The sequence below is a fragment of the Globicephala melas genome, chromosome 16 (genome assembly GCF_963455315.2).
Source record: "Globicephala melas chromosome 16, mGloMel1.2, whole genome shotgun sequence".
NCBI classification, from domain to species: domain Eukaryota; kingdom Metazoa; phylum Chordata; class Mammalia; order Artiodactyla; family Delphinidae; genus Globicephala; species Globicephala melas.
The window spans coordinates 77,597,443-77,623,687 of record NC_083329.1 but is presented as its reverse complement, the minus strand read 5'-3'; the positions used below and the strand labels follow the sequence as shown (position 1 = coordinate 77,623,687).

The following is a 26,245-nucleotide window of genomic DNA, read 5'->3' as shown; positions in this document are numbered from 1 at the left end:
TTACTACAAAATTACTGACTAGACAATATTAGGAGGCACAGCTTGGACTTCCATCTCCTTCTCAGTTTTTAACCCCTCATCTCCTTTGGCTTCTTCACTGCCTACATTTAAAAAAGAAAAAAATCATGTTGATACCTTCCTCTTTCAAGATTACTCAGGGTAATCTGCACTGGAAGTAGTCTTCTCACTTCCCCTCCACCCCTCTGTGCATTGCAGTCTGGCTTTTGCCCACACTGCTCTACCGGAACTACTCAAGTCAAGACCAATCCAACAGATATGTTCCAGTCCTTATCTCATTTGACCTCTCTGAGGAACATGAAGCATATGAGACTATTAATCATTCACTTCTTTAATATTTGTTTATTTATCTAGGCTGTGGTGGGTCTTAATTGTGGCACGTGATCTTCTTAGTTGCGGCATGCGTGCAGGATCTAGTTCCCTGACCAGGGATCGAACCCAGACCCCCTGCATTGGGAGCACGGAGTCTTAACCACTGGACCACCAGGGAAGTCCCAATCACTCACTTCTTAAATCTCTCTTCTCTCTTGACTTGGAAGATGCCAAATCTCTTTTGGTTTTCCTCCTGCCCCTCCGACAACTCCTTCTGTCTCCTTGGCTGGATGCTTCTTTGCCAGCTCCTTCATGTAGGTGAGCCTCTGCATTTTCCCCTCTGCCTCACTTCCCTTTGTGTTCTGAGACAATATCATCCACTTCTAAGGTTTCAGGTACCATCTATATATTAATGGCCTCCAAATTTTCATCTAGAGATGAATTCATAACTTCCTTCAGACCCTTATAGAACAAGGCATGCCCAGAGCATTTTGGAGCAGTATTATGGGGCTAGAGAATAATCTTAGGCTAGTAAGCTCCATTCACATCCCTCAAATTTAAGGCTCAATTCATTCCTTCTCAACATCCACAACCCCTTTCCAGGGTGACAGGTCCTCTGGTTACCCATGACTGATATGATTAAACATCTCTATTTGCCCAGGACAGTCCTAGTTTATGCTTCTTGTCCCAGAGTAATTATTAATGACATTCTTTTCATTTTCGAAATAACACCTGTTTGGTCAATACATTATATAATCACCCTACCTGCCACCATCCTTTCTGATTTTTCATGCACAGCTAGATGAGTCCTCCCCCTACCCCTGAATTCTTTACTTCCTTACCATTAGGATCCCTAGTTCTGTTGCTACGAAACTTCCCTATATCCTCTACCTTCACACAGGAAGGTCACTTCATCTCCTCCTCTTAATAAACCCCTATACACACCCAGATCCCAGGCCAGAGGACAAGTCAATACTATCCTGGTTTCCCAAGGTGATTTGCACATTATTATTATCCCATTTCATCCACCTTTAATGTTATATTATAACCATATTTAAAGTTAACACGACTGACCTTTGAGTCATGCATCTCCATTTACTGAGAACTTTGTCATACAACTCCTATCTTCCTCTGCACACAAGATCTGTTACTCTGGGGGCTTCACTATCCATAAGAAAAATTAATGTCAACACACTAGGATTGAGAGCATTCTGACTTCCTTTCCTTCAGTGACCCCTACTGTGCAGAAGGCCGGCATGGTTTCAATAGCTGGGCATAAGGGCTATGGGGCTAGAAAGACTCAGGTACTTCCTGTGTGCCTTGGGGAAAATTACTTAACCTCACTGAGCCCCAGTTTCCTCACCTGTAAAATGAAGCTCCTAATATGTACCTCACAGGATGGTTGTGAAAAATAAGTATGATAACCTACGGGAAGCATTCAGTATAGTGACTAGTATAGAGTACTCAATAAACAGTAGCTTTTATTAATATTACTATTGTTGTAACTAGCACTATTGATCTTAGCTACTCACCACCATCAGTCATACTTTGGCCCTTATCATCACCTGCAATTGCTCCAACTCCAGAATCTTAAATTTAGGACTCTCACATCACATTTTTCTGTCTCTAGTTCTCCTTCACTTCCATTAATCCTACAGCTTACTCACTGGGATTCTTCATCCTCTTCATTCTCCACATTCATCAGCCCTGTCTTGGCTTTGCTTTCTTCCTTAATCAAGCAGGATACCTAAGGTTCAGCCCTTCAATTGACCACCTCACTACCACCCGCAGTCCCCTGGCTTCACAGCACCCCGGCCCAAGTCCTCCATCATACCTTCCCTTCCAATCCCCTTCCAGGTTCAGCCTATTTGCCTTCTGCTGTGTTATGCGGAGCTGCTGGAGAAAACTGCTTCAGCACTCACAGCTTCTTCCTACATTTGTGACTGCAGGGGTGTTAAACAGTATCAGCAATTAGGTCCCTGGTCCCTGGCCAAGGCCGTTTTCCAATCACAACGGTAAGTTTTCTTTTCCCCTCAAAATTACACGGATCCACGCTCTTCCTTCTCAATCTCAGCAGATAACCTTGCTTCACAGAGACGACTGATGCTATCCTGGATACTTATCTATAAATCTGTATCCGTATCTACTCCCTATTTCCTTTTCCCTTTCTTAAAGGAATATGCGTCACGGCTTTTCTTCGGGATATTAACCCTTTCACCTGTGCTCCTGTTGCCGATCCTTCCACTTCCTCTGAGATTATGTCTAATTACCTTCCTTCTCTTGTGACTTCAATTTTCTCACCTCTTCAATGGCCCCCTTCCTTCAGTCTTCTGAAGTATCCTTATCTCTTCCATTTTTAAAGAAAAACAAACCTTCCCTGATCACACCTCCCCACTCAAGCTTCTATCCACTGTCCTCCCTTCTTTACCAAAGTATTTGAAAGAATATATTTACTGAATGAAGACTTTTAAAATTTGGTTCAGACTTCTCTCCTGAGCTCCAGACCTACATATGTTAAAATTTTTAATTCTATGTGACTCATTCCAGATGCAGTTCCAAGAAAGAAAACAGCTACTTCCACCAAACTGATGTGAACTGATGAATTTCACGTCTCCCCATCTACTCCTCCACTTCTTTATTTATTTTTATGAATTTATTTATTGATTTATTTATTTTTGGCTGTGTTGGGTCTTTGTTGCTGCGCACGGACTTTCTCCAGTCGCGGCGAGCGGGGGCTACTCTTCGTTGTGGTGCACGGGCTTCTCACTGCGGTGGCTTCTCTTGTTGCGGAGCATGGGCTCTAGGCATGCGGGCTTCAGTAGTTGTGGCACACAGGCTCAGTAGTTGTGGTGCACGGGCTTAGTTGCTCTGTGGCACGTGGGACCTTCTCGGACCAGGGCTAAAACCCAGGTCCCCTGCATTGGCAGGCGGATTCTTAACCACTGCACCACCAGGGAAGCCCCATTTGTATTTTTAGAATTAAGATCAATTACCAGCATCACCATTTCCTCAGACAATCTAGAATCCTTAAAGCCCACTTTGATTCCTCCCTCAACTTTCCCCCATATCTAAGCAAGTCCTTTCTAAAATCTCCCATATCTGTCCCTTTTGTGTCTCCCCAGGACTCTTACTGTTGAGGCCCTCCTCACCTAACAGTACTTCACAGGGGGGATGACGTGAGGGTTAAGTAAGATGATAAATGGGAATGCACTCTGTAAGATGTGAGGTGCTTACAAAGATTATTTAATATTATTATATCTTTGGCAAAGTGAGCATGAGGTTAGTGTCATATGACGTGTTCTTTAAAAACCAACTCTGCATCTTAGTAATGAGTTCTTTTTTTTCTAATCACAAAGCATCTGTTTGGCAATCTGGTCTACAAGTTTTCTAGGAATCAGTCAGTGTCAAGATGTTTAATGTATAGCTTCTGGGCTTCACCTCCCCACACATTTTTTAATTTAAAATATGCAATTCTTCAGGTTTCTGGCAAAAATCTTCTATTCTCTTTACTTTTTAAAGACAAGTGGCAGTAGCTGTAGAAGTATGTGTAGTACTCCACCTTATCATTCATCTATTTCTTCCACTCTTCTCAAATGGCTAGAAGTTCTCTTATTTCCTGGTCTATCTTGAGTTTCAACTTCAAAGAATTGCATTTGAATGGAATAATGACTAGTCCTTTGGAAAATTGTTTGATTCCTTTCTTGGCTAATTAAAATGGTTACACTTTAAGCATTACTCTTTCATATTATTGGATACGATTTTTCTTTGTTTTTGTTTTCCTCTTTCCAGAAGTTAGATTTGGAGAGCATTCAAAATTTCCAAATATCTCAATTACTGTAAAACAAAGTCAGGAGAATTAAGAGGCACAGGACAAACACTGCTGAGAAGCAATAGCAAAAGAAAGTAGTATCAAAGAGAATATAGCATCCCTATCAACTCTAAGATTGGTTTATAACTATTTATCTAACAGATTTTTATATACTTTCATGACACATTTAGGTTACAACTCCATTTAAAAATATTAGCATATTACCTGGTTTCTTAAAATGTAAGGGGCAGCCTTAAATTCTAAGAGCATGATATATTTTTCATACAAGTTTTACAGGTCAAATTCTATTGCTCCAAATACTGCATAATTTGATGAAAAAGATCTCCATTTAACATGTGATGGCCCATTTCTTTCAAGCCATCTTTAATGAAACAGAAGAATTAGGATAATCCCTGTATATTACTGACTATTAGTAAAGTACTAAAAATATAGGTCATTACCATTGTAATTTTGCAAATGGCCAAGTGAAGCCACATTTAATAACAAGATTTCTGAGGCTTAAAAAAAAGTTCTTGAACTTAAGCCAGGCGTCTAAATATAATTGAGAAAAAGATTAATCAGATGATGGTGTTCAAGTTAGATACAACACTCTGAAATTCTGGATTATATGGCTTTCTCTGCAAATGAAACTAACAAACAGATGCTCTAAGTGCAAGCAAATAAAAGCAAAGCTACATTTGGTGAAAAAAATGATTAGGCTGGTCCAAATGGCTAAAAAGAAAATGAGCATGAGAAAAAGTTGGGAGTTCATGGTTGAAAATATTAAACCCCTGTTATAGTCAGGATAACATAAAAAGTGTCTTAAATACAAAGTCACTAGTGTCTACTACTAATTTCCACTTGGAGTCTAATTTCATTATTTTCTAACCAACTCCTAACCTTCTCCCCACCAAACTGCTCCTCTCATAAACCTCATCTCGGTATACGTCTACTCCATCTTTCTACTTGCTCAGGACAAAAATTTTGGTGTCCTTTAAGACTCCTGTTGACCCTACCCTCAATTTGTCCAGAAATCAACCACTCCACCAATTCCTCTCTGGTCCCAGGTACATCCTCTCTGGCCTGGATTACGGCAAGCGTCCTGGAATTGATATCCCTGCTTCTGCCCAACCCCTCACCCTACCCCAGACAAAATCTATTCTGCATCCAGCCACCAGAGTGACCCTTTTAAAAGGCAAGTCTGATTATATCCCTTCTCTATTCAGAAGTGTGAGCCCCCTTCTCACTCAGAGTGGAAGGCCAAGTCCTTACACAATCTGATTCCCCATTCCCACTTACCGCTCTCCTTCATTTCTGCGACTCTTACTTTGCTCACTCCACCACAGCCAAATCAGCCTCTCTGCTGTCCTCAAACGTACCCAGTCCACTCCTGCCTCTAAACTTTTTGCAAGTGCCTTTCTTTCTGCTTGAACACTCTTCCCTCAGAGAGGTGCATGGATTACCCCCTCACTTCCCTTTGGTCTTGGGCTCAAATGTCATCTTCCCTAGCTACCTCTAGTTAAAACTGCAAGTCACGGGGGCTTCCCTGGTGGCGCAGTGGTTGAGAGTCTGCCTGCCAATGCAGGGGACACGGGCTTGTGCCCCGGTCCGGGAGGATCCCACATGCCGCGGAGCGGCTGGTCCCGTGAGCCATGGCCGCTGAGCCTGTGCGTCCGGAGCCTGTGCTCCGCAGCGGGAGAGGCCACAGCAGTGAGAGGCCCGCGTACCGCAAAAAAAAAAAAAACAGAAAAACAAAAAGCTGTAAGTCTCACAGAGGACAGATTTGTGGTTGCCAAGGCGGAGGGCATGGAGTGGGAGTGTGGGATTAGCAGATGTAAGCTATTATATGGAATGGATAAACAACAAGGTCCTACTGTAGAGCACAAAGAAGTATATTCAGTATCCTATGATAAACCACAATGGAAAAGAATATTTTAAAAAAAGAATGTGTGTGTGTATATATATATATGTATATATATATAAATAACTGAATCACTTTGCTGTATAGCAGAAATTAATATACAACATTGTAAATCAACTATCAAAATATACTTCAATAAAATAAAACTGCAAGTCTCTCCGTCTTCCCTGCTTTTTCTCCATAGTCCTTAACACCATCTGACATAGCACATATTTTGTTTATCATCTGCGATTCCCCACTAATGTAAGCTCCGTGTAGGAGGGGATATTTATCTGTCTAGGAAACTGTCTTGTACACCGTAGGTGCTCAAAAAATATTTACTATATTCATATACAATTTTATAGTTTACAAATTGTTTTCATGTAAATTAAATAATATAGTAACTCATTTTCTCCTTATGCTCCCCCCTTTTCCAAATTCTCCAATCTTTGCAGTAATATGGATGACAACAAAGAGGTATCAGAAAAGAAAAGTTGCTGGCTACTTGCAAAGCTCTTTAAAACAGATCCCCCGTATTAATTAACTACATTTATAAAATGAAAGCTCAGAGTCAACATCTTTATTAGCATAAGGTTCCTGGGTATGGAAGTTTAAAGTAACAGAGGAGAATAGCCAAGGATCACCAGGAAGACAAGCCCAATTCAGTTTGTCCTATCAGTCTGCTCAACAAACCCTAAGGAAAGTGCAGGCTGAATTCAATATTCGAGGAAACACTGGTCTGAATTCAACACCGATGTATTCAACACGAGATTCAACTCCCTTAAAATGTTCTATCTGCTTGAAGCTACCTCATCAACTACTAAGTGCTGTCACTGGGTGTGTATGGTCTGCTGAGCATATAGGGAATGTTTTGTTTTGTTCAACCTGGTAAGACTCAGAGCTAAGAAGCGTTTTATAAAGCCCCTGAGCTTACCCACTCCGCCACTAAGCAACCCGTTGGCCTCCACACTGTGGTGCCGGGGTCTCCCTGGGTTATTTCCCGTACAGTTTAATCCCACCAGAGGCCAACGGGCATCTCAGCCAAGGCTTCAATGATGCCCGGGACAGACGGCAGATGTCTCAGAGGATCCTCTGGAGAGTCTCTCGCCCGGGCAAGGGGTGTTACAGGCAGGAGAAAAGCAGCGGACCAAGGCGCACGGGGGAGATGACAGGTGGGCGAGCAACCGCCGGGCAAGATCGTTAAGAGCGACCCGCAGGGTGGTGGCGCGGAAACTGTCAACTCCAGCCGTCAACCTGCCAGTGTGGGCCCGGCCGGGGTGCAGGTTGTGCCGCGGCACAGGATAATAAATACAATCAAGATCGCAGCAAATCGCCGCCAGCCTGCTTGACCTCCGCCCTCCAAGCGCCAGGAAATAAAGTTAGTGGCTGGTGGGCGCGCGCCCACCGCAAAGGTCCGGAGAGGCCGGGCAGTGCTCCTGCCCGCGGCTCACCTGCTGTCAGAGGCGGCCCGGGCACGGCAGGGAGACGTCCCGGAGCCGGATAGAAACCCCGGGCCGGCGCGTCGGGCCGAGTACCCCGCGCCCTCAGCCCGGCCGCCGCGACCCCCATCCCGGGCTGACTGCTACCCGCCCCCCGCGCCAACCGCCTTCCGTCCAGGCCACCTATTGGGTCCGGGACCCCTAGCCCTCTGCCGGCATCGCCGGGCCCGGGGGCCGCCTTTACCTGCTCTCTGGCTGCCGTCGCCGCCGCACGCTCCGCCTCACCGGGAAAATCCCGAGTCGTAGCCGCTGTCCCTGCCACCGCCGCCGCAAACTCCCCACCCCCGCCCCCTCAGGTAACCCAGGAAACCGGGAACACCACCCCCTCCCTCCCCCCGTCCGGCCCCAGACCCGCTCTCCTGCGCCTGCGCACTTGCCCGCCGGATGCGTCCCGAGCCCCGCCCCTCGCCGGTAGGGCAGCGCTAGCGTCTCAGGCGTGACACGTAGAGCACGGGAGCCAATGAAGAAGGGAGGAGGGCGGGCCGAGCCACTGGGCTGGGGCCGCGGGGTTCCTCCCCGCGCGGGGGAGGCTCTCCTGGTTCTCACTCTCCAAGGGGCTCGCGAGGTGGCTGCGTCGCCCCCTAGGGTGAGCCTGCACAGCTTGAAAAGCACCAAACACATGCGCAGCGTCCTCTCTCTCTGTTCAACACCGACTGTCATCCCGTTCCCCTTGTGTGGCTCCGGAGGATGGGGGTAGAAGAAATACGGGAAGGGGTCGCGAGAGGGAGAAAGGGTTACCCGCGAGGAACCCTGCCCTTCCTTTGGGGCTGGAAAAAAAACAGTTTACAAAGGTTACTGTAGGCTTCTTACAAAACCGGAAGGAGGTTTACGAAGCTACCCTAGAATTAATTCAGCGCAAAGGTGTATGTTTCAACTTAGCCCTTTTAAAACACAGTTGTAGGCAGCGTGGGCTGTCAACGTTGTATGTCTTATAACAGCAATGCCTCCAGAGGGCGGGAACCCTAGGTTACCTATAAGGATGTTTTAGCTGCATCTTTGACTGTCAGGTCCAGCACACGGCTGACAGACTTCTGATGCCGGCAGTTTGGCATTTTAGCGGACACGCCTCGTCACCACCCAGTCACTGAGGCTGGCCTTGCGGTGGAATGTCAAAAGTATTGGGAAAGCGCTTGGGCTTTGAGGTCTGAGGGTCGGGGGTTCAAGTCCTACCTAATACAAAGTACAGCTGACCACTGAACAAGAGGGAAGTTGTTAGGGGCACTGACCCCCTGCTAGTTAAAAATCCTGTATATGGCTTTATAATCAGCCCTCCACCTAATGGATTCAACCAACCTCAGATGGTGTAGTACTGTAAAACAGATTTAGTGAAAAAATTTTGTGTGGACCCGTGCTGTTCATACCTGTTGTTCAAGGGTCAGCTGTATAAGCAATGGTTTACTATTGACAGGAGCTGCTTTAGAATCAAAACTCCAGTAATTTTTGCATAGGAGTCAAGAAATAGAAATAATTCAGGATATTATATCCTAAGGCTGTATACCAAATGCAACGTCCATCTGCCCCAACGACAAACCAAGTAAATAGGTGCCCAGTGATGTGGTTTGAAGGGGCTCTCCGGGAAGATCCTGTACTTTAAAATATCTCCCCACTGACATCTGAAGTGCAACTATTAGCAATTCATACGTTTGTGCAGAGGTCGCACACTTCCTACAGCAATCTTGTAAAACTGGAATACTCCAGGGATGGGCAACACACATCCCCAGCAAGTTAGTGAAAGAGATGTTATTCACTTAACAAATATGTAATGGGCACCTACTATGTGCTGGTTACTGTGTGCTAAGTGCCCGAGATGCTTTGGGGAATTTCCCTGAACTCAGAGGAAGCCAAACTTGACATATTTCACAGTTTTACCTATAACCAAACCTACTCTTGTTTATACATCAACTCTCACACACTAATCTCAAAAACACCTCTTTTTTTTCTTTAATGGAAAAAATAAGCCATAGAAGTGTTAAGTAACAAGCCGGTTTCTGTTTCTCTTGAATGGAAGATAATAGATGGTCATGATTTCGTTAAAGTCAAAGAAAACGAAACAAACTTTATATGACAATGGTACACAACCAGCCCTCAAAGTACTATTTTTTGTAAAAGGCACAGAGTAATGTCTTTTGTGACTATCTTTTCTCTTCATATCTGAGTTACAAAGTATTTTAACCAAGCTACCATAGTATTGGCTCTGTGCAAGAGTATCTCAAAACGTAGATATTAAGTATACACATTAGATAAAACTTAGTTTAAAATATTTCAAATGAACACACAAAATAATGTGTAATCAAGCGCATGCAATAGAAGAAAGAATAAAGAAAAGTAATAAGAGATCTGGAAGGAAGCCCTACTTATGTATTTATCACATACTGGAAAACTTTGTAAGTGGGCAATTCTCCAGATAATTTGACTCTAAAATTAGAAACTAAAAGGAGATTCTAAAATCAAGGTTTTAAAAGGTGCGGTTAATGTATATGTGCATCATTTCACACTGAATTCACCAAAATATGCTAAAATACTTATTTTGTGACTACATGCATATGTAAATCAGACCATGTCACACCTCTGCTCAAAACCCTGCAATGGCTCCCCCTTTCAGGTAAAACCAAAGTCCTTACAATGGGTTGCAGAACTCTGCACCGTCCAGCTCCTCACAACTTCATCTCTTCCTACTCTGCCATCCCGAAGGCACACTGGCGTCTTTACTGTTTACCAAACATTCCAGATACATTCCTGTCCTAAGGCCTTTGCACTGGCTGTTGCCTTTGCTTGCAATGCGTTTTCTCCAGATAGCCACGTAGAGAACCCCTTTACCTCCTTCCTGTCTTTGCTCAAATTTCATCTTCTCAATGAAGTTTACCTGAACACTGCCCTTAAACCTGAACAAGATGGGACTCTGCCCTAGGCCCCATATTTAAGTCTCCCTCATGTCACAAATGCCATCTGTTACGAGTGCAATTGATTCCCACTCCCTTGACCACATTCATATGTTGAAGCGCTAACCCATACATGACTCTGGAGACAGAGCCTTAAAGGAGGTAATCAGCCTTTTAATTAAGGTTAAAAGAGGTCATAAGGGGGTGGGGAGCTCATCCAATAGGACTAGTGTCTTTATGAGAAGGGGAAGAGTCACCAGAGCTTTCCACACTTGCACAGACGAAGGGCCATGTGAGGACACAGTGAGACTATGGCTGTCTGCAAACCAGGAAGAAAGGTCTCACCAGAAACCAGCCCCACTGGTACCTTGATCTGGGACTCCCAGCCACAAGAACAATGAGAAAATAAATTTCTGTTGTTTAAGCCACCTAGGCTGTAGTATTTTGTTATGGCAACCCTAGCAGTCTAGCATACCCGCCAAAGAACATACGGGTTTTCTGTCAGCTTGGGGTCTGGTGCCGAAGTCTACACTGTGTGATCCTAAACATCATCTTTCTCATTGAACCTATCAGCTTCAAACATTCATATTTTAGCCATTTATTATGTTTATTTTTATTGTCTCCTGCATTTAGACTATAAGCTCCATGAAGGCAGCAACACTTGCTCTGTTTATGATGTATCCCATGTGCCAGAACAGTACCTGGCACATAGTAAGCACTCAGTAAATATTTTTCAAATGAATGGTTTAATTAAGAAGATTTTGTTCAAATTCAAGTAAATATCCAAAGAATAAGTTATTCATACTTTGAGATGAAGTTTGACAACTCTAATGCCTACTGCACTGCACTGGCATAGAAATGGATTTGTAAAGAAGTGGTAGAGGGGATGCAGGGCTGTCATTTCAGGAACAGTAACATGGTCAAAATTATGCAGATGGTCCACCTTTGCCTACAGACCAAGTAATTGCTACATTAAAAAATTATAGTTGTAGGGCTTCCCTGGTGGCGCAGTGGTTGAGAGTCCACCTGCCGATGCAGGGGACACGGGTTCGTGCCCCAGTCAGCGAAGATCCCACGTGCCGCGGAGCGGCTGGGCCCGTGAGCCATGGCCGCTGAGCCTGCGCGTCCGGAGCCTGTGCTCCGCAACGGGAGAGGCCGCAACAGTGAGAGGCCCGCGTACCGCAAAAAAAAAAAAAAGAAAAAAAAATTATAGTTGTATAAATTTAGTTTGGGAGTGCTTTACTTTATTAGGATGTATATGGATCTTTTAAAAACGTGCTTTTTAATAGGTACCTTGAAACTTTATTGAAGAAGTCAATTCATAATTAATGTCTCCACTAGGTTACAAGTAACATCCACTCTTTTTTGCAAAGCTTATCAGAGTAGGTTTTGTTTGTTTGTTTGTTTTTTACCGTACGCGGGCCTCTCACCGCTGTGGCCTCTCCCATTGCGGAGCACAGGCTCCGGACGCGCTGGCTCAGCGGCCATGGCTCACGGGCCCAGCCGCCCCGCGGCATGTGGGATTCTCCCGGACCGGGTCACAAACCCTTGTCCCCTGCATCGGCAGGCGGACTCTCAACCACTGCGCCACTGGGGAAGCCCGAGAGTAGGTTTTAATAAGATTCTTTTATGTACTTTTCTCTACTAAATCACTGATAACATTTTAAATCCCCCAAAATACGTATACTTTACTTTAAAACTCTTATGACATTGCATTAAAAGACTGGTAAACAGCAAAAAAAAAAATTTGTGGGAAGATCTTTTCAACCAGCTAAAAGCGTTAAAACAACCCAGATATTCCCTTCTTTGCTGTGGAAAGTTCATACTGAGTGTCTTAGTGTCCTACATTCTCGCTTGCCATTTCTTATTTTTATAGTTGATATTTGTCTGTCTTAATTCCCTATATATTCCTGTGGTAAACAAGTTTCTGATTAACTTTGAGCTATGAGCTGCATGAGCTGTTTATTTTGGAAGAGAACACTAAGTCTATCCTATACAACAGACAGGCTAAGAAGTGGAAGGAAATTAAGAAATGTTATCATAAGAAATGCATGTTTGCTATCCATTCCTGTTTAAAAGCCAAGAGCCCAGGGGATCAGAGCAGATTAAAAATTCATAAGAACACTCTAAATCTCATGGTAGCTCATTCAGAAGACCAGAAAAACAAAGAAACAGTTCACGGTATCAGCAAGTTCACAGAACACAATATTACTTGACCAGTTCAAAGCAAGAGTTGGAAAGGGTCAGTCAGGTTCAAAGTAAGGAACAGGTAAAGATTTTATACATATATGTGTGTGTGTGTGTGTGTGTGTGTGTGTGTTTCACTGCCTACTCAAAGAAACCTGTGCTACATAAGAATATTCTTAATGTACATTTTCTCTATAATTTCATACATGCCACTAGTTTGGACCACTTCAGAAAATGTCTCTGATTCTACCTAACACCACAAACGGAATCCACTAGTGAGACTGTAACACTGATGCCTTATTTCAGGCCTTCATTCAATTACTGATTCTTTTCTGTGTACTTGCAATGTTTGAGGCTTTGGGATATAGAGGTAGATAAAAGACATTCTATTATGGAGAACAGTATGGAGGTTCCTTAAAAAACTAAAAATAGAGTTACCATATGATCCAGCAATCCCACTCCTGGACATATATCCAGTGAAAACTATAATTTGAAAAGATACATGCACCCCAATGTTCATAGCAGCACTATTTACAATAGCCAAGAAATGGAAGCAACCTAAATGTCTATCGACAGATAAATGGATAAAGAAGATGTGGTACATATACATACAATGGAATAATAGCTGTAAAAAAGAATGAAATAATGCCATCTGCAGCAACATAGACGGACCTAGAGATTACCATATTCAGTGAAGTAAGTCAGAGAAAGACAAATATATAATATCAATTATATGTGGAATCTAAAAAAATGATACTTATTTACAAAACAGAAATGGACTCACAGACATAGAAAACAAACTTGTGGTTACCAAAGGGGTAGCAGGAGGGTGAGGGGGGAGATAAATTAGGAGTTTGGGATTAACAGATACACACTACTGTATATAAAATAGGTAAACAACAAGGACCTACTGTATAGCATGGGGAACTATGCTCAGTATCTTGTAATAACCTATAATGGAAAAGAATCTGAAAAAGAATATACAAATATATGAATCACTTTGCTGTACACTTGAAACTAACACAATATTGTAAATTAACTTTAATTTTTTAAAAAAGACATTCTAGGACTATTGGGAGCTCCAGACAAGTAAACAAGCAATTACAGTGGATGGTGATGAAGGTTATGACAGTGTCACGCACAGGGATACCTGAGGCACTGTGGAGGGACGTCCAACCCCACCTCTGGGATCAGAAAAGACATCTTGGAAAAGCTGACTCTAGACTTCAGACTTAAAAGCCTCAGCAGGCTTCAGGCAGGCCAATTTTTCCTAACTGCTTTTAGTGCCCCTAATCTAGGACAAAATTTTTAAAATGAGCTCAATGTAGTGAGTTTTTCCGCAAAGCTGAGTTTATTCAATTCAAAAGATTGTCCTCTAGTATTCCGAAACTATGCCCTTCCTACTTTTTGGGAACTTAAATCACCTTTCTTTATGATATGGCAAGCAGAGCCATGCATATGTTTAATGGCCTTTCTTGACCAATTAAATGGCAATAAAAAGTTGGCGAGCTGATTGGTCCCTGAAAGAGTTTATTGTTTTGCTCTTTATTTTTACTTTTTGGCAGCAGTCTATTAAATCCATGTGTCCAGAAACCAGGCTGGGTCAGCAGGGAGTTCTCGGCCCATATGCTCCTCCTCAGACCAGCAGCACCAGCATGTGAGAAATGCAGAATCTCAGGCCGCGCCCCAGACTCAGAGTCACACCTGGCATTTCAACGAGATACTCAGGTGATTTCTATGCACATTAAAGTTTAAGAAGCACTATTTTAGGAGGGGGAAGAGCATGTGTAAAAACTGGTGAGAGAGCAGACGTAGAGAACAGACTTGTGGCTGCCGAGTTGGGCAGGAGATGGAGTGGGAGTTTGGGGTTAGCAGATGCAAACTATTACATATAGACTGCATAAACAACAAGGTGCTACTGTACAGCACAGGGAACCATATTCAATACCCTGAGATAATCCATAATGGAGGGCTTCCCTGGTGGCGCAGTGGTTGAGAGTCCACCTGCCGATGCAGGGGACACGGGTTCGTGCCCCAGTCAGCGAAAATCCCACATGCCGCGGAGCGGCTGGGCCCGTGAGCCATGGCCACTGAGCCTGCGCGTCCGGAGCCTGTGCTCCGCAACGGGAGAGGCCACAACAGTGAGTGGCCCGCGTAACGGGAAAAAAAAAAAAAAAAGTATGCATTATCTCTTTTATCAGCTAATAGGGAAAGAATATCCCAAGTGAGTGTGACAGACAAGCCAGCACACAATCGAATACAGTAGTCTTCCCCATGTTCCTTAACTCCCAGTGCCTATCGTTATTTTTGTAATTTGTTTGTCTTCTCAAATATACTTTGAGTTCAATAAGTTGTGAGGACTGCATTTTAGCATTCTGTATTCCCAAGTGCCTGAGACAGTAGCTGCTCAATAATTTTTTTTTAATAAATGAGGAGGAAGAATACAGGAGCTGAAAGAATTCTCCATGACCTGTGGTCTCATGGTCAATAGTTGTTAGAGGTTATATATCTTTTATACTTTGGGAGATTTTATTTAAATCCTGACTTTTGTGCCCAGAATATCAGAATATTTCATATCTATGTGCATTCTGATGTGGCATCCTGATAGTAAAGTGCTATTTTATGAATGGATAAAGAAAATGTGGTATATATATACAATGGAATATTACTCAGCCATAAAAAAGAATGAAATAATGTCATTTGCAGCAGCATGGATGGACCTAGAGATGATCATACTAAGTGAAGTAAGTCAGGCAGAGAAAGATGAATACCATATGATATGTGGAATCTGAAATATGACACAAATGAACTTATCTATAAAACAAAAACAGAATCACAGACATAGAGAATAGACTTGTGGTTGCCAAGGGGGAAGGAGGAGAGGGGAGGGATGGATTGGGAGTTTGGAGTTAGCAGATGCAAACTATGATATATAGAATGGATAGGTCTTACTGTATAGACCAGGGAACTATATTCAATATTCTGTAAGAAACCGTAATGGAAAGGAATATGAAAAAGAATATATATATATATTACTGAATCACTTTGCTGTGCAGCAGAAATTAACACAACATTGTAAATCACCTTCATTAAAATAAATTTAAAAAAATAAAGCGCTATTTTATGCAACGAGAAATCAGACTTGTAAAAATTACATAATCATTTCCCCAGTTCACAATGTAAACTAATTTGAGAGGCATAGGCCTGTCATATATTTGGAATCAGAACTGAATATTAATGTAGTGTGACCCCATCTTCAGCCTAAGCTATATAGCCTAAGCTCTATTCAGCCTAAGCTATATATAGCCTAAGCTATATATTTCAGCCTAAGCTATATAGTGGGAGTTGTAGGGGTCTCGGTGGGGCTGTCCAGGAATAGCCCACATGAGTGAGTGACAAGTATTCTGGGGAAGCTCTCGTTCTAAGTTTCTCTGGTACACAAGCTCATCTAATAAGAAAACTTGGGCCGCAGAAGGGAAGGGATGAATGTATGTACAGTATGGTGTCTGGTATCCAAATTTGATCCTCACCAGCATCTGAGATATTTCTAAGTCCTGAGCTTTCAAAGATATTTCAAAGGGATCTGAGATGAAAAACTGAAAGGCCTGTTTTCACTAAAATGTCTGTAGAATCCCTGGTCCCAGGCAGCTCTGCCTTTAAGATCCGTGCAAGCAAGCAGTCACACCAGAGAAAAGAGAACAGCTCTACTGTGCCACGGGGAGGGGCCTGCAGTGCGCCAGCCACAGCAGAGGGAGGGCACTCATTTCCTTAGCTGTTTGCCCAGAGCCTTGGCTTGAAGCAAAAACCCTTCTCCCTGCCCAGCTTGTGCTGACATTAGAGCAATGCGGGAAATGAAGGACTCCACGGGAACACAGAATTCACTTTGTAAACAGCTGGCTTGTGGTCAGCTTCTGCCTTTTTCAAGCAGCTACTCTGTGAGTCAAGTTCTGAGACAGTTGTATCACCTAGTAGTAGAGATGCAGCCCAGGCATGCTATCTTATTGAAAATAAAATATAGACTCTATTTGGAAGTGTAACAATATCCAACCTGTAAAAAGTAATCTGAGGGCTTCCCTGGTGGCGCAGTGGTTGAGAGTCCGCCTGCTGATGCAGGGGACACGGGTTCGTGCCCCGGTCCGGGAAGATCCCACATGCCGCAGAGCGGCTGGGCCCGTGAGCCATGGCCGCTGAGCCTGCACGTCCAGAGCCTGTGCTCCGCAACAGGAGAGGCCACAACAGTGAGAGGCCCGCGTACCAAAAAAAAAAACAAAAAAAAAAGTAATCTGAAACACACAGTAATATTGGGAAAAATGCAGACGTTATGTTGGAAAATCAATCACTGAAATATAAAATGAAGAAGACAGGGTGGGAACTTCCCTGGCGGTCCAGGGGTCAGGACTTGGCACTTTCACTGCTGAGGGCCCAGGTTTGATCGCTGGTTGGGGAACTAACATCCCGCAAGCCACGTGGCGCAGGGGAAAAAAATTCTAAAAATCTGAGCAATACAAGTAAGACATTTTTAAGCACCTTTGTGAACTGTAAAGGACCTTAAATAAGCAAGGTATTTAAAAACATCTGGGTCTATTTAATAACATAGTCTTCTGGATTTTCATCCATATTTTTTAAAAGATCATGTCACTTCCCATGGGTCACTATGGTAGAGTAGTTTAGTCAGCAAAGCCTCAAGGCAGTCACATCAAGCAGTCACACCCAGGAGCAAGTGAGCTCAAGCCTTGAGCTGCATAAAGACTCCCGGCCACTAGACAGTCTTGCCAAAATGCAGTGCCTCCCTGGGCAAGGGGAAAGCTGCTTTGTGGCAAGTGGCTCTGGCTCTCTGGGTGGTCTTTGTGGCCGGGGTACAAGTTGCCATTTGACTCAGATTCTCCTGAATTCGATGTGATTTCTGGAATATACTCCCCTATTCTATCCCACTCTCCCTCCCCCACCCAACATCCCTAAGAATCAGATACCAGCCACCTGAAAGAAAAGGAATGATTTTAGACTGCACGAGTTTCTTCTCCAGACCTTAAAAGCATCAACCAAGAATGTGAGGTCACCAAATCAAAGGCATAAATGGCCAGGAAATGTACTATAAAGCACTGTCACAGGACCACTCGCCCCTCAGGATAACCTCTCCTGACTTTTGTCCTGCCCAACCTATAGCACCATTTCTGGAAGTCAGCTGCTGACTGATAATTAGGTCTAATAGAGAGCGAGAGTTTCCTGACGGATGCAGGCAACACTGTGTTTGCTGGCAGCTGTGCCTTTGCTAATTGTTGGAAACCTGGCTTTTGACCCTATGCTCGCTCTCCACCACCACACCCAACTCAGGCAATTTAGCGAAGCCAGCTCCTCACACGCTGAAGGCAGCTCTCAGGTAAGTATCCTACCTACCACCATGGCTGATTCTCTCTCTCTCTCTCTCTCTCTCTCTCTCTCTCTCTCTCTCTCTCTCTCTCTCTCTCTCTCTCGGCTGTGCCAGATCTTAGTGGCAGCATGCGGGCTCTTCGTTGCTGCCTGAGGGATCTTCTTAGCGGCACGCGGGATCTTTTTTAGTTGCCAGCATCGTTAGTTGCAGGGTGCAGGCTCTTTTAGTTGCGGCATGCGGGATCTAGTTCCCTGACCAGGGATCAAACCCGGGCCCCCTGCACTGGGAGTGCAGAGTCTTAACCACTGGACCACCAGGGACCACTGGACCCTGTGGCTGATTCTTAATAAAGAGACCTGGTTTTAGAACATTCATCCCCAGGGCGAATGCACTTTCAGGTATGTGGGAGTTTCCTGAAATAGGATAAATTCAAGTCAGACCTATAATAGATGTCTTTGAAAATAAGATAAATCTTGGCCACTGGAAGACCAGTTTACAAGCAGGAGCATTTGGTGGAAAATGCCATCATCCCAAGTGCCACCTCTGTTTCTGGGTTCCCTAACCAGATGCCTGAGAATTAGTGTGAAAGACACCATTTAAAGGGAAAGAGAACAGGGAGAAAGATTTTCCTCCAAATAGTCTCTTGTTTGATCACCATGCATTACACTCATTTTTTCCCCTCTAATTAGAAATGTCATCTTTATTCCATACTAACGTTCTTTCTCTTCTCCATAAAATAGAGAAATATACACTTGTCAACTGATAGCCCTGAAAATGGATCTCAATCTTCAGAGGAATAACTGCTGTCTCATTTTTTCTTTGATTTCACTGCTATTACATATGTAGCACTGTGCCTTCTGTCTTGTATACACAAGTGATTGATTACATCACTTGAATTCCATAATTGTTCCAAACCTGTATTCTATTTACTGGCCACTTCTTCAATTTCAGGGAGTGAAGAGGGAGAAATGCAAGAGGAAGAATATATCCCATTCAATGGTAATTTAGCAGTCTGTGTGAAAAAAGGATCAGTAGTCTTGCCTTATCCTGCCTTCCCTTCTAAAGAATCAATAACACAGACATTCTGAAAATACAGAAGAGAAAAATGTAGGCTGTAAGATCTAAACGTAAGTTCACTGGTCATTTCTTCTAAGGTAAGAAAGCTATGCCGATCTATGACTCAGGAAAAGTTTCATGGTTTGGCACCAACATCTTAACAGTGACTCTCAGCAGTCTTTACCACATGTAATATGTACTATAGGCCAGAAATAACCACGTGAAGCAGGTTCGAGTTTTTTCTTCTATCTACAAGTTTTCATAAAAACGTAAAGACTGCCTGGATGAAATACACGCATAGTGTATAGGACTATTACCATCTATTTTTACCGAGAGTACTTTTTAGTAATCTTGGCTCAGGGCTTTCTTTCTCTGTGCCTATTTCTTATTTATGGAAAGCTGTCTCCTTAACTGCCCAGTATTAAAATCCCTCCAGCAGTTTTCCTATCACTCTTCAAATGTCCCTGGAATTCCACTTCTTACTCAAAGATTTTTCTTATCCAAATGGGAATGATGAAGTATGGCTGCACTTTCAGTCCCACCCCTGGGCATATACCCAGAGAAAACCATGATTCGAAAAGATAATGCACCCCAGTGTTCGCTGTAGCACAATTTACAATAGCCAAGACATGGAAACAACCTAAATGTCCATCAACAGAGGAATGGATAAAGAAGATGTGGTACATATATACAATGGAATATTACTCAGCCATGAAAAAGAATGAAATAATGCCATTTGCAGCAACATGGATAGACCTAGAGATTATCATACTAAGTGAAGTAGGTCAGACAGAGAGAGACAAATATCATATGATATCATTATATGTGGAATCTAAAAAAAGGATACAAATGAACTTATTCACAAGACAGAAACAGACTCACAAACTTAGAAAACAAACTTATAGTTACCGAAGGGGAAATGTGGGAGGGGGGAGGGATAAATTAGGAGTTTGGGATTAACAGATATACACTACTATATATAAAATAGATAATCAACAAGGACCTACTGTATAGCACAGGGAACTTTACTCCGTATTCTGTAATAACCTATATGGAAAAAGAATCTGAAAAAGAATGGATATATGTATATGGATAACTGAAACACTTTGCTGTACACCTGAAATTAATGCAAATTGTAAATCAACTATACCCCAATATAAAATAAAAATTAAAAGTTCTATTCAAACCTCAAAAAAAAAGTATGGCTGCACTTTATCCTTTAAAGAATTCCATTTAGCTTCCTTTGAGGAAGGACATGAGTTCAATGTACTGTCATTCAGGTTGGCTAAATAGGCCCCAGTGTTGCACGGGATGCCAGTCACTGTGATAATTCAGATGATTCTTTTTTTTTTTGAGGTTACCAGAATGATTTCATTTGGATAGCTCTTCTCTCATGAATGTACAGGGGCATTTGTTATTTTACTGATGGTAAAATTAGAGCCTAGAGAAATTAGGTAACTTAACTGTTAGTAACCGGCAAGGTGGGGCTGGAACTCAGGTTTCCTGATTCCAAATTCCTAAGCAGGTCATGACAGAGTAATAACTATAAAACTTACTAACTGGATTTCTTGAAAGGATTTTCTTAAAAGCATTTGGCCAGAGTCTAATTTTAGAGTTCAAGTGATAACAGCATTGTCACGTTTCAACTGGTTGATAACTTCTCTATGTGAAAAACATACTTTTACTGCAGGGAAGAGTTAAAATATTCCTTCCAGGGTCTTTGCTGTGCTTTAATTATTAAGCATTACTTCAAGGGTATTTATATTATGATACTGAAGATGCACACTTACCATGCACAATTACTTTCAAGGGAGGGAAAAGAAGGGGAGTTAGAATTACCATATGATCCAGCAATTCCGCTCCTGGGTATATACCCTAAAGAATTGAAAGCAGGGACTTGAACAGATACTTGTAACTCTGATGTTCATAGCAGCGTCATTCACAACAATCAAAAGGTAGAAGCAACCCAAGTATCCATACATGGATGAATGGATAAACAAAACGTGGTCTATGCATACAATGGAATAGAATTCAGCTTTAAAAAGGAAGAGAGTTCTGTTATTTGCTACAACATGGATGAACCTTGAGGGTATTATGCTAAGTGAAACAAGCCAGTCATAAAGGAGAATATATAATTCCACATATATGAGGAACTTAGAATAATTAAATTCATAGAGACAGAAAGTAGAATGATGGTTGTCAGGGCCTAGGAGGAGGAAATAATGAGGAGTGAATGTTTAATGGGGACAGAGTATTACTTGGGGATGATGAAAAAGTTCTGGCGATGGATGCTGATGAAGTTTGCACAATGGTGTGAATGTACTTAATGCCACAGAACTGTACATTTAAAAAGGTTAAAATGATAAATGTTCTGTTTTACATAGTTTAATACACACACACACACACACACACACACACACACACACACAGACGAGACAGAACAATTAACCCTAATCTGGAGGGAGGAATATACGGAAGGCTTCTCAGAGGAGGTGTTTTCATCCTGAAAGATGAAAAGAGGGTTGGTAGGCAGGAGAGAAGGAAAAGTTCCTCTAGGCTGAGGGAATAACTACGGGAAGTTGGAAGGCAAATTACAAGGTTGTATTCAAGGAATAGCAACTTATCCAGGTGACTGGACACTTGAAGGTGACTGCGTACTTGTGGGTAAGTTACAAGAGATGAAGCTTCAGTGGCGAGGTGGGGGAAATCTTGAGGCCCCCTGCATGCCACGCAAGAATTTGGGGCTTTATTCTGTAGGCAATGGGAAGACTGGAGTCCTTTAAGCTTGGGGACATGATCAAGCTTGCATTTTGGAAAGATACTGCTTGGCAGTTGTGTGAAGAATGGGTTGGAGGGGAAAGACTAGAGGCAGGGACACTGGTGGAGAGAGTCTGGCAAAAGCCAAGAGACAATGAGGGCCGAGCTGAGAGGACGTGGAAAGGAGGGGGCTGTTTAGCAGGATGTGGAAACCAGCAGGAGGTGGGCAGTGAGAAAGCTTGTGGAGTGGAGGACAGCCCAGGCCACTTGGCTTCTCAGTGCACGGAGCTGTCTTTTCATCCACTTCCGTCTTTTCATTTTCATCCACATTGCCAGCCCAGCTGACCCACCCACAAGTTCTCCAGGTCTCCTGTCTCAGAACAAGCGCTCAATACCCCTCCCAACCTTGACCCTACTTGGGCTTACTCTTCCCTCCCAAACCCTAAACCCCTGACTTCCCACACTGTCCTCAGCCGCCTCTCCATCTGGCAGGCATTCTGACTCTTGCTAGCTTTCCCTCCAATCTCACCCGCAGTCTTTCCCTTCCCCTCCAACTCCAGCCACAGAATTTGTTATTTATCCCTTCATAATTCCCCACTCCAGTCCTTAGTTCTGTGCTGTCTCCCTCCTCTGCCTAGACCAGTCTCTAGCCTCTGAGATAGAGGGACTTGAGCTATCCTTAGCCCAGATCAGGAATATGGTAGAGGCTGAAGGGTTAGAGATCTAGCAGCGGGGGTGAGAATGAGAAAGAGAGAGAGAGAAAGAAAGAAAATGCACTTTGGATATGTTGGGTTTGATGTACCTCGTCTAATAACATCTCACAGAAGTCCACCTGCACCCACTTACTGCGTGAGTCCTTGTACCTACGCCATGCCCAAGACAGTCAACCTCAGTTTACTGACATCCAAGAATCAGAGCTGGACTCTCTCGAATAAGGGTCACTGGCTCACCGCATTCTCCTTCCTTTCTGTGCAGTATCTCCGGACAAGCAGTCTGTAGGAACCAGCTCCAGAAAGCACCAAGGCTGCCAGGAATTCAGCTATTAATCGTCTTCCTCGGTGGTTCTAAAGCTCTCAGCCTGTACCCAGCCTGCCCACCAAATCTGCGCACTTGCTTGGCGGACACTGGGAGGTCTCAGAAACACTTTAACCTACCTGTACAGTGATTGTCTTTTTCAGGTGAGCAAGGAACTCTTCCCTTTGGTCGTCACTGTGTAGGCATCTTCACTGCAGGCTCATCAACAACCACCTACTCTGTGTTGCTGCAGTGAAACTGGTTTCTTCCATGCTGTTAAGCGAGCCGGGTCTCTCGTTTGCAGTTAGTTCACTTCTGGCTTCTGTTCAGCTGACTTAGGATAGAATCACTCTCCTAGCATTATAAGAACATGCCCAGTTGAGTCAAACAAACGGAAACCCCATTAAGTGGCAAAGGCAAATCCTGCTGCACTCTCTGATGTCACTGGGAGCAGATGGCAGAGGAATAGCTTCGTGCACCACAAGAACCTCCCAACACCACTTCCCCATGGAAGAATGGATACTCGGCCAAAAGAGGCAATGCACCAAACACTCTGGCACTACAGCTGCTCTTTTCAAAGCCAGATCGTCATTGGAAAGGACTTCTTATGAGCCCTCTGCTGCTTTTTCATTTGGCGATGGGGCTAGGCAATCTCTGCGTTGCCGGCAAGGCGAGTGGCCCTCTCTCCCTCTGGCTCTCTGGCAGGTGGCCATGCTTGGATCACATGGGGAAGTTGGCACATCGAGTCTGATTCCTTTGCAGTGTAGCTGCAGCAAGGATTTCCAATTAGTGATTTTGTGAGGGCTGCGGTGAGTCATAGCGCCCTGATTCTCCTGCAGAGGGTGAGGGTCTGTTTGTCCCCGTGAGGATCGTCATTACTCTTGTTCTGAGAATTCTGCAGTCCTTGGAGGACCTAGAACCAAACTAAACGCCAGAATGTGAGCCCTGAGCCTGGCAGCTGCCACTCACCATCTGGGTGCAAACTTTCACCAAACTTGCAGTGTAGATTTTTTTTGGCCCTTCTTTTGTGCAGACATCTGCCCCTTTCCCTTTCTTTCTGCTATTATTCTTTTCTTTAATTTTTTTTTTTTTTTTTTTTTTTGGCGGTACGCGGGCCTCTCACTGTTGTGGCCTCTCCTGTTGCGGAGCACAGGCTCCGGACGCGCAGGCTCAGCGGCCATGGCTCACGGGCCCAGCCGCTCCGCGGCATGTGGGATCCTCCCGGACCGGGGCACGAACCCGTGTCCCCTGCATTGGCAGGTGGACTCTCAACAACCACTGCGCCACCAGGGAAGCCCTCGTTTTTAAAATTTTTTTTTAAAAATACTCTCATCTTTTTAATCTCATGCCTGTTATGGATTTATGGACTAATATTTTTATTAACAAATTCATGTGCATATATATATAAAACAATAAATTGTTACCTTTTATTCAGCATTTAAGCCAGGCCCTAGGTTAGCACCTTACAAACATTATTGTATTTAATTCTCACGACAATTCTGCCAAATAAGTATTTTTGTTCCCATTTTACGGATAAGAAATCTGAGACTTGCCCAATGTAACACTGATTTATTTATTTTTTGTTCTCAAGTAGTTGCTTTATTCCTGTCAATTATTTGCTTTAATATTTACTTTATTTTTAAAAATTTATTGAAGTATAGTTGATTTACAATGTTGTGTTCATTTCAGGTATACAGCAAAGAGATTCAGTAATATATATATATATATATGTATATATATATACATATATACACACACACACACATATATTCTTTTTCAGATACTTTTCCATTATGGTTTATTACAAAATATTGCATATAGTTCCCTGGGCTATACAGTAGGAACTTGTTGTTTATCTATTTTATATACAGTAGTTTGTATATTCTAATCCCAAACTCCTAATTTATCCCTCCCCCTACCCTTTCCCCTCTGGTAACCATAAGTTTGTCACACTGCTTTTAAATGGTAGCACTAGCTAGTTTAACTTCCAGTTCCATGCTCTTAACTACTTACTAGGCTGCTCTGTGTGTGTGTGTGTGTGTGTGTGTGTGTGTGTGTGTATTTGTGTGTGTGTGGTGTGTGAGATACATAATACATATAAGTATATACAGACTATAAAGGTGTACAATAAATGTTTGTTGTTACTATTATGTATTATATGTATTTACTCTAAACTTTCAGTGTTATTATTGTACCTAGAAATTGATGCTAATTATGTTATATTCTGGACACAGATTACAGCTAAACAAATTCATATTATAACATCATGGTGGCACCTAGAACAGTGGCTATTAAAGTGGGTGCTTAGGGCTTCCCTGGTGGCGCAGTGGTTGAGAGTCTGTCTGCTGATGCAGGGGACACGGGTTCGTGCCCCAGTCCGGGAAGATCCCACATGCTGCGGAGCAGCTAGGCCTGTGAGCCATGGCCGCTGAGCCTGCGCGTCCGGAGCCTGTGCTCTGCAACGGGAGAGGCCACAACAGTGAGAAGCCCGCGTACCGCAAAAAAAAAGTGGAAAAACTGGTAAAATCTGAATAAAGTCTAATACTTAGTTGTACCAATGTTAATTTCTTAGTTTTGATCCATGTTATAATGGTTATGAAGATGTAAACATTAGGGGAAGCCTGGTGTAGGGTATATGGGAACTCTCTGTACTCTCTTTGCCATTTTTCTATAGATCCAAAATTATTCCAAAATAAAACATTTATTAAAAATAATAACAACAATATTATGGATATGAAACATCATCGATACCTTTCTCTTATGGCTCCTCCCCAGAGGTAATCATTATCCAGAATGCAGTGCTTATCATTCAAAAAGCCTAACAACTATCCCTTCCCATCATCTTTACCCCCTGGTAACCATAAGTTCGTTCTCTAAGTTTGTGAATCTGTTTCTGTTTTGTCAATAAGTTCATTTGTATCATTTTTTTTTAGATTCCACATATAAGCAGTATCATACAATATTTCTCTTTCTCTGTCTTACTTCACTCAGTATGACAATCTCTAGATCCATCCATGTTGCTGCCACTGGCATTATTTCATTCTTTTTAATGACTGAGTAATACTCCATTGCATCAGGGAGTTTGGGATCGACATGAACACACTGCTATATTTTAAATGGATAATCAACAAGAACCTACTGTATAGCACAGGGAACTCTGCTCAGTATTATGTAACAACCTAAATGGGAAAAGAATTTGTAAAAGAATAGATTCATGTATATGTATAACTGAATCAGTTTGCTGTACACCTGAAACTATCACAACATTGTTAATCAAATATACTCCAATATAAAATAAAAAGTTAAAAAAAAAAAGCCTAACAGAACTAACTGCAAGTATACAGAACTGTTGGCCAAGAGCAGTAATTTTTAAAGATTGCTTTCTTTTCAATTTTTTTTTTCAGATGAATGTATTTGCTTTTTTTTTTTCTCTGAAGTGTAGTTGAT

General features: G+C 42.9%; 1 protein-coding gene across 1 annotated transcript in view; it reads right to left on the bottom strand.

Moving 5' to 3' along the window:
- Nucleotides 1-7,804, bottom strand: part of LYST (lysosomal trafficking regulator) — a 176,714-nt gene extending 168,910 nt beyond the window's left edge. Inside the window, exon 1 of the mRNA XM_060286129.2 lies at nt 7,722-7,804. The gene's annotated coding sequence lies outside the window, so the exon portion shown is untranslated. The remainder of the gene's footprint in view (nt 1-7,721) is intronic.
- Nucleotides 7,805-26,245: the final 18,441 nt, after the last annotated feature.